Raw genomic sequence first — 12,020 nt, 5'->3', positions numbered from 1 at the left:
TTTGGGTAGACCGTCTGGTTTGTACCGCGAAATTTTGTCACTACTCTTTGGCTGCCAAACGAGTGGAACAATTGGACGAGATCATCAGTAAAACGTATACAGGTTTCTGAACAACATTATTCCTGTGGCTTGGCCAACATCGGCATTTTTGGGACAACGGAACGAGGAATTTGACGGTAGTGGCGTTTTTCGGAGAAGTTTTCAATTGAGTTTAGTGGCGATAAATTCTTCTGGTGTTATTTTGTGACTTCTGATCATACAAATGAGCATAAGGAAGAGCTGTATGGAACACAAATAAAGTATTTGATTTGTTTTAAGTTGAATTATAGATATAGTTTAAAGTCTTTTTAGAAACTGGAGGCTGGTGGAAGTGTCACTCATACTAGAACGATGAGTTGTCGAAAGTGTTATCGGTACAACCAGAATAAAATGTGGACTAAAAAGGTCACATACTTGAATGGTTCCTTCTTGTGATCAAAGAATCGATGTAAAGATGAAAAATTTAATAGCTGAAATTTATATGGTTCTTAGATTGCTTAGACAACACAACTCACAGATATCCTTAACAAAAAATTCAAATTTAGACTATTCACCCAGTAAAACACGGATAGTTTTGGAATACCTAGGCAGTAATAGCTTTATTTTTTCTTCTGCTTAGTTACATTCCATTCCATTACGCATCTTTTGAGGTGGTTGTTTGCTGGAAAACTAAATCTAAATGTAAAGGGAGTACGAAATTAAATTGCACCACTTTTATATGGCTGTAATATTTTACCCGTTGAGTGTTTTCTAATGTAATTTTGGGTGGAATTAGTTAAATGTGTTTTTGTTTACGATGTGTAAGTTTCACTAGCAGATGTTCAGTCTTGGCGTATATGAGGCAACGCTCCTCAAGCCATTAACGTCAAACCGCACAACACAACAAGATGTGCAGTCGTTGCGAAGATGGAGTCGGAGTCGGAACAGCAGCGGCACAAAGAAATTTTGCGCACGTACCTAAAAATCCGGATCTTTCTCATCGTGCCATCAGCAAGAAGCTGGGAATGGTACATTCTACGGTGTTTCGTGTACCACGAACGTTTGACCATCCATCGGAGAGAAAAAAAAGGGGCGAAAATGGACCTCCGTATAATGTTAAGGATCACAAGCGGGTAGTTCAAGCTTTCAAGAGGAATCCCAACAGTTCAGTTCGAGATGTGGCGAAGAAACTGAATCTAACCAAAACTTTCGTGCAAGATGCGAAAAAACGTGAAGGACTGCACACGTACCAAGTCCAAAAGGCACCGAATCGCGATGAACGGCATAATACGGTAGGTAAAACACGTGCACGGAAGCTATAAACCCAGATGTTGTCGAAACCACAGTGCCTCGTTATGGAAGGTGAGATGTACGTTAAAGCAGACTACCGTCAGCTTCCAGGGCTCCAGTTTTACACCGCTCTTCATAAGTTCGATGTCCTTGAGGACGTTAGAAAGCAGAAGATGACAAAATTTGCCAAAAAATACATGATTTGGCAAGCAATTTGCTCGTGTGGAAAACGGAGACACTTCGGAAGCATCACAAGGAAGTGAAATCGGAGGAAGAAATGAAGAAAACATGGATTGCCACGCAGAAAAAAGTTGGCCCAAATGTTGTACAGGAACTTATGAGTAGTGTAGAGAAGGGGTTTCGTGCGTTTGGATATGGAATTGAAATTGAATAAAACCAACATGGGAAAATATTCATAACATGTTTTATTTTACTCCATGAAAGTTTGAAGGTGATTGGTTTAACGGGTGAATTTTGCAAAATATTTTTGTGTGTCACAATTTGATTCCGTACACCCTTTAGCTTTTTTGTTGATGAAAAATATTGCTTTTTAAAAAACTTATTGAAAAGTCAAACTTCAAAATCAAGAGTCCAAAAAAAAGCAAAACAAAAATTTTAGTTCAGAACTCACATCAAAAAGAAAGTTTAAATAATATAAGAGATACATTTTTCCATAATTTTTCGAGATCTGAGAATATTTTGAAGACAATGTGACGAAAAAAATGCATTTTTTTAGTTGAACCACTACAACGTCTAAAAATTCACTTTACAGAACCGTCGCCTTATTTAAATTTGTTTCTTACACCTTAAGCTATCATTTGATGGTTGAACCTTTAGAATCCCAAATATAATGCAATTTTGGACCAACCTCAACCCAAAATAACATAGAAATTAAAAGGAATCTTTCGATTGCTATGATTCAGTTGAATCATTCAACCAAGTAGGTCCACGACACAACAGAATAGAAATTTATTCTACGGAATTTTTCATTTTAGTTGCATCTCATCGGTTCTTCGTGGTTTTGTAATACCTTCATTCTTTCCACATAGACGACATATGAAACTCACGTAAAGTCTAGGTACCTAGATAATCTGAAACCCGTTTTGAGCTTTTTTCACGAACTTGTAACATGTGATTCTTTTAAGAAAAACGGAAAAGTCATTCGTCAGTCTTTGTCCCCACAAACTTTGCACGGAATTGGAGTTAAAGGATATAGTGTTCTTGCTATTTTTTTTAGTTTTAGTGTGCCCAACATCGATGTCCAAGAGAAGGGACAACCGTAAAAAGAAGACAGCAACCAATGCAGTCAGTAGAAAGAATTTTTTCTTTCCGATTTTCTCTGAATAATTCAATTGTTATTTTTTTCTGTTTCTTAGAACAGAACGAAAACAGTGACCCTGGTGTCGACGGAAAAAAGACGTGTTCGCGATGCCAAGAAATTATTTAAAAAACGAACCGAAATATTAAACAAAAGTGGTCATCGATTCACTCTGAAATTATTTTCATCAAACTTGATTGATAATCAATCAGTTTTTTTTATTACTACCGTAATAAAATAAGTAACTCGAATACTCATTAAGTGAAAAGTAGTTGGACCAAAAAGCAACGCTGTTTAATGATTTCCGATGGCTATCAAGATTGAAGTGATAAAAGAAAAAACGTGCCATTAACTAATTATCTTTTTTGGCAAGTTAGCGGGTTGTGAAATAATGACGAAACTGGAATTGATAAATTCAGCATTGGTAAGTCATGAGGACAGCTTGATCAGGTTCACAATTTCAAGCAAGTTGAGAGGACAGCTTGAAATTGGAAGGTGATTAGAGAGGACAGCCTGAAAGTTTCGATATAAACTTTGATTTATCGGACTAGCGGTGAAAATCAAAGTAACAAATAAAAATTACGGTGGTTAATCTCTTCATAAAGTTTCGATATAAATTTCAAGTTAGTTGAGAGGATAGATTTTAATTTAAAGACGCGTTGAGAGGTCAGCCTGAAAGCATCAAAAGAAATTTCAAGTAAGTTGAGAGAACAGCTTTACATTGACAGGCGAGTTGAGAGAACAGCCTGAAAGTATCAATAAAAATGTCAAGCGAGTTGAGAGAACAGCTTGCAATTGGAAGGTAAGTTGAGAGGACATCCTGAAAATAATTATAGAAATTTCAAGCAAGTTGAGGGAACAGTTGACATTGACAGGCGAGTTGAGAGAACAGCCTGAAAGTATCGATAGAAATTTCAAGCGAGTTGAGAGGACAGCTCTAATTCAAAAGACATGTTTGTAGGGATGAGATGAAGAATATGCAGAAAATAAATCAAATTTAATTAGGAATAAAATAAAATAATAGTTGTATTTTATTTTACAACAATTGACAATGTTGAGAGGACAGCCTGAAAGCATCAAAAGAAATTTCCAGCGAGTTGAGAGAACAGCTTGACATTAACAGACGAGTTGAGAGAACAGTCTGAATACATCAAAAGAGATTTCAAGCGAGTTGAGAGAACATCTTTAAATCGGAAGGTAAGTTGAGAGGTGAGCCTGAATGTATCGATGGAATTTTCAAGCAAGTTGAGAGGACGGCTTGAGATTGAAAGGCGAGTTGAGAGAACAGCCTGAAAGTATCAATAAAAATTTCAAGCGAGTTGATAGGATAGCTTGAAATTTGTAAGCGAGTTAAGAGGACAGTGGAGGTACTTTATCTAATTGTAAACCAAGTGGTTTGGAAGGACAGCTTGATGAAAGAATATTTAACCAATAATCAAACAGAGATCTCATTTTTACGAAGTGTTTAGAATGATTTCGTTTAGAAGCTGTTTTAGAATGTAGTGTTTAGAATGATTTTCGTTTAGAATGATTGAAAGAGAGGTAGGAATGGCAAGGCAGAAGCCAAGTAGACAAGTTTTCTAAAGCAAAAACAAACTTGTTGTCGATGTTATTTTTTTTTAAACCAAAAAAAACAATTTCAAAACAGTTTCTTTTTATTATACATAAAGTTATAAGAGGAGAATGTGAGAATTGATTGAACAAGTCATTCGTTACAAGCGTGAAGAGAGTCAGTTAAAATTCCTAGAAGTTGAGCAATTGAGCATGTTCTATCTCCTCGTGATAATGAATTCCTGCACCTGCACGGCCGTTTGATAGTGAACCGTCAGTATAGAATACAATTTGAGAGGACATTTAGTCCTCAATGCAATATTAGTTTTAAGCGAATTGATGTATGCAACATCCGATAGAGTTAGATTAAAGAGACGATACTATAGGGTTTTTGAAACTGTGCTAGTATTGTCTTAAGAAGTTATCACATTTCAAAATTACAATGGCAAAAGCTTTTGAATTCATCGATGGAAATTACGTTAATTTCATAAATCTACCAGATTCATACACATAACGATAATACCACACGGCGTTCTCTATCGTAAAGGATATTTTATGCCAAATTATTTTTTTATGTCGTTTCCATAACACAGTTGAATGAAATTTGAATTCTTTTCGTCCGGTTTTCCGCGCTTTCATCGGTTTGTCACACAAAAAACCCAATCCGATGAGCCTCGGATCCGGATAACCGGATATACGGTGTGTCGGAAGTCCGAAATGATGAAACGACATTGAGCGCTACCATGGGAATTGGACCCAAATGGAAATATCAGGGAAAAAACCCGGTGAGCTTGTATCACCTGATTGCATTTGGGGGTTGGTACAGACAGTCGGACCGGATGATCCCGGAATGAGCCCACCATCATTCAACCTCCACGGTGAAACGGAGGAAGGAAGGTGGAAAACTGAACGAAATGTTTCATCTTTATTATGCAAACAACCCGAAATGAGTGAATTTTGCAATAAATAAAATGCACAAAAAGTGGAAATGTATGCAAACAAGCATGAATCCCGCCGGGCTGAAAGGGTGAATGGTAAAAAATTGAATTCATTTCGAAGAGTGCGGCTGTACGTGTTCGTTTTTAAAGTTTCATGAAAATTAAGACAGCTTAACAAAAAACATTTAGGACTAAGAAAATTATAAATTAAGGTTGCCAGAATTGTTCCCGCACGTCTCCAGGCCGCCAAATCTGGGCTATTTCATCTGAAAACCTGTTTTGAAATTTTCAACCCAAAATCCATGCAATATCCGGACAAATTTGGTTAAAAACCCAGGAATAACTCTACAAAAATAATAAGAAGAAATCTTGAAAAAATTTTTTTTTTCATAGAAAAACATTAGCATATGTTTTGTTTAGACTTAGTTCTACTCAACAGATAGTATATCTCGATCAGAGCTTCTTCCGCTGGCCAAATCATGCTCATCTTTAGATTCTCGCCTAGCATAGAAATCTGACCTGGAGCGTGTTCCGTAATGTGAATATCGAACTTGGCGTGCTTAAATGTTTAAGCCTTCGTCAAATAAAAAAAAATGGTTCAAACGCAGGAAATTGGTGCGAGCGAAGAATTCACGCTAATAAGCAGCTTGGAGTCAGGCTCACAAAAGGGCGCAATCATAACGCAATTAGGGTGCTTCTGCTCTCCACCTTCTACTACTGCCTTATTCTTCTGGCTGAGCTTCCGGGATATGACTTGCGCCTATTAGGAACGCACATCTCCCGAAGATTTGAGGCTTATCGCGCGATGGATCTTCCTCACTTTCGGGAGCGAATCTCATGGCCCATTACCATCGACACCAAAAATCAGGCAATCGCTTTCGATTTGGGTTCCAACAATACGGACCCCCGAAAAAAGGGTCCAAAAGAGAGTAATCACAATTAGTCCCGGGCGCATCAACACGCGGTTTGATGATGATGATCTTCCGAATTAAGAAAAAAACGGGCATTTCAAGGAAGCTCAATCATCTTTTTTCGGCGCAACGACGACGAGCGACGACGCTTCGTTAGCCTTCTGGATTCGGCAATTTGGGAGTTATACGTTTATTTGTTCAGCTTGGATTTTTATATTATCTGATTTCAGATGGAAGAATGAAGAAATTGAAGATGGGAAGCAACTTATTTTCTTTATCATACATGAGCGTTACATTCATAAACTGCACATGAGTAGTCACCCAATTGTATATAAGGCAAAGAGAACAGACGTACAATCTAGCCCACGAAACTTGTATAAAAGATGTTTTTGAACTAATTTTTTGTTTTTTGGCTGGACCACCAGATGTCTCTAAATAAACCAAAAAGGACTGTCAAAACAAAACTGAGAAAAAATAGTTAAGTTTGAATCTACTTGGCATGTTTCAAGAAATCGCTGTTGAAGTTTCATATCACATTCTTCATGTTGCAAATGAAAATTTATCTGTAAACTGATTCTTTATTTCCTTCAAACTTCGACTAAGTTTTGAACAAGGGGATGCAAAAGTTATACGTGAAGTAACCCGCTTGAATGTTCCTATTTGACTGGACATAATTGATGCGTCCTCCGATAATCGTTCAAGAAGTGCGAAACTTATTCCATAGCTGTTAGTCATTTTGACTGCTTCAGTAGTGCAAAAATAAATAAAGCTAAATTTTGCACAATCAAAATAAACTCTAATTGCAGTCATCTTGCAATTAATTGAAGCCGTTCATTTAACTAAAGCATTCATTGTTTATGAATTCATATACGATTACGCCCTTTTGAAAACTTGGCACTTGAAATTTAATTTTTTAACTTTCGAACGGCGCAATAGATGGTTCTGTTCCAAGTTAATTTTCAACGTATCTTCAATGATAGTACAGGCCTCTTTCGTTTTTGACAACACGCTCGAGAATTTGTTGTTGCCAAAATCGAACGTTTTTTTTCATAAACTTTTTTCTTACCTTATATTTAAAATAAACCATTGTTATTATTTTTAATTCAATTTTTCATCACTTTTGGATAATTTTCAGTCATTTTTTTAATTTTTTACCATGTTTGACATATTTAGGACTTTTTTTTTGTAATGTTTAGAATGTTTGTTTTTTTTTCATCATATTTGTTATTTTTGTAATTTTGTATCTTTTTTAGATATGTTATTTTCTTTTCTGTTATTTTGTTTGCATTTGTTTTTGAGCTTGTTTTAATTTTATATGTTTTTCTTCATGAGTGCTTTATTTTTTTAAAGTTTTTTGTTGTTGTTGTTAAATTCCATCAACATTCAAGAACGTAAAAACGTATATATGGTGTCTGTCTAAATTATATGGATCCTGTCATAGTGGAAACTATTTGGTAATGTCGTTCCAAAAAACCGTCTGTATTTGAAATTTTATACACTACTAGCTGATCCCGTACGAACTACATTTCGCACTAACTTTTAATATGTTATGAGGAATTTGTGTTTGAATGGTTATTGTGATGCATTCGCACGACAATATTGCATGAAATTTCAAAGATTTCAAATTTCATTTTCGCTTGTCTCGAAAAGAACACCTGTGTAAGGAGTGTATTTGAAAAAAAAAAATGCAACATTTTGTTTTGTGTGTTTAATTTTTGATTGCATGGATGGAAATTGATGAAATTTTCAGCCAAATTACCTGGTAAAGTAATGTTTACAAATGCAAATTTTTGTAATGTTCTGTCAAGTGGTTTTTGGGATAGCGCCCAATGTAGAAGTTTTTCGACTTTATTATTTGGGCAACACGTGCGCCATCTATAATGCATACTATTAACTAGTGAACCTGTATATAATACCGTATTTGTTTTCACCACCCGAAAGTTTTGCACCTTCCAAGCTGAAAACGAGCATGAATCGAGTTTTGCACCCACCTTTGTTGGTGTACGTGAAATCGGCAGTGTCAACAGAAAACATCAAGCTGTCAAAAATCCATTACAGCTGGTATTTGTTTTCGTTTGATTTCGAAACTTGAAACAAATTTACTTTAGTTGATCATTGTCTAGTAAATAATATGAAAATTTTAACATAAATTTATGTATTATGTTGAATTGTGAAGATTTCAGATTTATTTTGCTTGGTAGATTCGCCTCTGGCTCTGATGATAACTGCAATACCGGCTGATTCTGGGCGGTCTATGTTTGCTGCTGCTAGACTGCAGTTACCCCAGCTTGAAGGTTCCGGTATTTTGAACGTTTATTCCTCGCAAATCTCATCTTCGTTCGAGTACCTATTTCCGTTTCCAGATTACAAAAGAAAAATTTTTGGAAGTCAAATTGGCGAACTCAGATCGCGGAAGTCTGGGGAGAAAATTTTGCTAACAGACCGAAACGAACGAAATTCAAGCTCCCATACGAGTGTAGTCTCGAACTAACGTTTTTGAAGGGCAACGGGTGGGAATCCGGGACTTGGCGCAACCGAGCATCGTCACCCTAAGGCACAGCTCGAAGCAGAGTAGCTTCGATGCAGCTGAACGATTCTTGCTGTGGAGACCAACTTATAGGACCCTCCCGAACAAGAAAACTTTTCGGTTTGGGCGATTCCACCAGATCTTTGGGTTGGCCTTTTTGCACTCGGTTTTCTGCTCTTTTTCGTCATCGCCTGGAACCGATTGCAGCAAGCCTTCTGGGCACATTTCTTCTTGGGAGCGTTGTTTGCTTTGGAACGTGCCATCCAGGTGAAATTCTCCGCCTCTGTTGGAAAGGGCACTGGTATTGAATCCGAAACAAGTTTCCGTTCTTCGGGATAATAAAGAGAAAAAAACAGCTCGAACGCATTTTTTGCGGTATAGAAATAAACCAACCAGCTGATATTTGTTTACATCGGGAACCACGTGCTGTCAAAATTCATGATAGTATTGGTGAGAGCGCAAGCAACACCGAATATTTTCAGAGTGTTCCACCGTCCACTTTATGGTGCACTACCAGTGGACTACTCATCCTGAAAACGAGCATGAAAACAGCAAAAAGTGCACTACCGGTAGTGCCCCGGTGCACCACCACACGAAAACAAATTCTCTATAAGAGAAGTGACATCTGAAACACAAAATTCCAATCGAGCAAAAGAACTGTCAAAATCGATTCCAATCGATCCGAGCATTTTGTCGCAGAGCTTTTACCTTTCTTATTGAAAACTCAACCAACGAAGGTATTGTGATTGTTGTTATAGTTCAAACAGATAATTTTTTAGCTGGTCATATGAATTTATGATTAGTTGCAATTTTTGTCAATGCTTTGGTGAATCGTGTTTCTAGTTAGGAAACTAACTGATTAACGAAATTCAAGTCATTCATACCGTTTATCGCGATCCTTCGGGCATCGAGTTCAATGTTGTTTGTTGCATTGAAGGAGCGTTCACTTTAGAGCTTCAACATTGAGCCAGAAAACAGTGCTGGGGATTTTTTGTCCAAGACTTCGGCGATGTTGCCACATATTTTATTTTAAGAGGGATCAGATTTCGCTTCTCTTATATGAAGGTTCACTACTATTAACCATCCTTTTTTCAAATCAAGGCTTTTTTGATTACGTTTTCTATTTCCTGAAACTTGACCTTCAAAATAACTCAAAATTTTGAATAAGGTCGAAGTTATAACAAATTTAACCGATTATCCTCCTTCGGCACAAAAACCAAACATTTGACTTTTTATTACTCCACAACAGTTTTTGCGTAATGGAACAATTGCAGATCCAACTTAAAAACAGTATAAACTCTGTGGGACCCATTAAAGTGCTGTGCAGAGAAAACGGTCGCATTTGGATGCCGTCTTCTTTGTATTTTCAGCCACTCATCGTGTCAATCGTTATGAAACACTGAGTGATTTGCAGTTTCAACAGATGGTTAGCGTCCCCAAGTACTAGACATTGAATTTTTCATTTTTTTTCTTGTTTATCTCCAGGAAATACAGGCGAAGCTTGCAAACGAAAAGTTTCTGGTTGGGAACCTGCCAGGTGACTTCTAAAAAGTTCGTCTTGCTGTCCATTACGAAGTTTTTCAAAATATCTCCCCACTAGCAGTCCAAATATTTTGCGCACGATTTGACCACCGCATTTTGTTTATTCTACCAGTGGGCAGCTTTTCTTCCTAGAAGAAATAAAGTAAGGCCTTTTTATTAGTCTAGCTGACTAATAAAAAGGCCTTACTTTATAGTGGTGACTTCATAAAATGTCATCAAAATTTACCTTTTTTATTACTTCCTCTATTCATATTTTTGGATTGCGCTAGATAAATCCTCTCGCATTCCTTAACTTCATGGAATCAAACATCTTCACTTTTCTTCAAATTTTAGCTCACTGTTGGATCCTATAGTACTTCTTAAACAATTTTCCATATAAACTTTGGTCGAATAGTTGATTTCCAGCTGTTTTTGGGTCTCCCAATGGGACTTTTCTGGATTTTTCTCGATCCTGCCCAAAAAATTTTGCCAATGAACTTCACCTAGCAAACATTTTTGTAGGTATATTTCGCAACACCTTTGTTATACGTTTCATATACATTATAGAATGATCGTATGAAACTCGAAAAAACAGCATTTACCTACCAATGTAGAGACAATATACATACATATTTTCAACTACTGGCTAAAGCGGTAAGAGTATACGATTTGGACGATATTCGACACCTTATTCGTACATACTGAAAGAAGGCAAGAGAGCACAATTTTTTTTTCTCTCAACGCATGCGAACCGTTGCCAGCGACAATATTTACTACCTCTGTCATTGGGCAATTCTTGCGGATACATCATCTGATTTTTAACAAATCTGGTTGCACTGCTGGTCGCAGAGAGAACAACAAAGCTGTTCTCTCACTTGAGCCACGCGGGAGAAAAAAAGGAACGAAATCGTCTTCAAAATCTGCAAACATGGCGGACTTTTTATCATATCCGATTTAAATCATTTAATTCGACTTCGAGTAACAATTTTTACGACCTTTTACTATTTTTGATGACTTGAGTTATCATTTTTAATGCGATTTTATGTTTGCTGGGCAGTAATGGGCGGTATCTCAAATTATTACCAGGTAGATCCACAGAAAATTTCATCAATTTCCATCCATGCAAAACAAAGTGTTGAATTTTTTCGAATACACTCCTTACAAGGAACAGTTCTTCCAAAACCGCAATGAGCGGCAACAATCGACGGCTAAAACTCGGGCACGGAAGCTCTACGAGAAGATACTGGCAAAATATGGCTGCTCTTTGATGGACGCCGAAACGTATATAAAGGCCGATTTTAAGCAAATTCCAGGGTTGGAGTTTTCCACCGGCAAACGCAAGTTCGATCTGGGCGACACATTTAAGAAGAAGAAAATGTCGAAGTTCGCCTCCAAATATCTCGTTTGGCTGGCCATCTTCTCTTGCGGACTGAGGGGTGAGCCTTTAGTGTCAAAGGGCACAGTAAATGGCGAGATCTACAAGTTTGAGTGACTCGAGAAGCGGCTTTGGCCGTTCTTGCAGCAGCACGACGAAGCTCTGCTATTTTGGCCAGATTTGGCATTATGCCACTATTCTAAAAGTGTCCTGGAGTGGTATGAGGCCAGTTCTGTCCATTTAGTTCCAAAGGACATAAACCAGCCAAACTGTCCGGAGCTGCGCCCGGTGGAGCAGTACTGGGTAATAATGAAGCGGGAACTTTGAAAGAACAAGAAGACAGTCAAAGACGAGAAGGACATGTTGAGAAAATGAAAAAAAAACTGAGAAACTGTTACCGGATAGCACTGTACTTTGATGGAGAGCATCAAGCGAAAATGCGTTCAATTTAAGACTCACATTGATTTTTGAAATAAATAGGTATGTATAATACTACCCTAAAATTTTGGTTTAATTCTAAACATTGGCACGACATTTTCGGTGTCGCAATAATTTCGTGTTCGCCCTTTAC

This window comes from Uranotaenia lowii, chromosome 1, assembly GCF_029784155.1.
Source record: "Uranotaenia lowii strain MFRU-FL chromosome 1, ASM2978415v1, whole genome shotgun sequence".
In the NCBI taxonomy this organism is placed as follows: Eukaryota; Metazoa; Arthropoda; class Insecta; order Diptera; family Culicidae; genus Uranotaenia; species Uranotaenia lowii.
Note: the sequence above shows the minus strand (reverse complement) of the source record.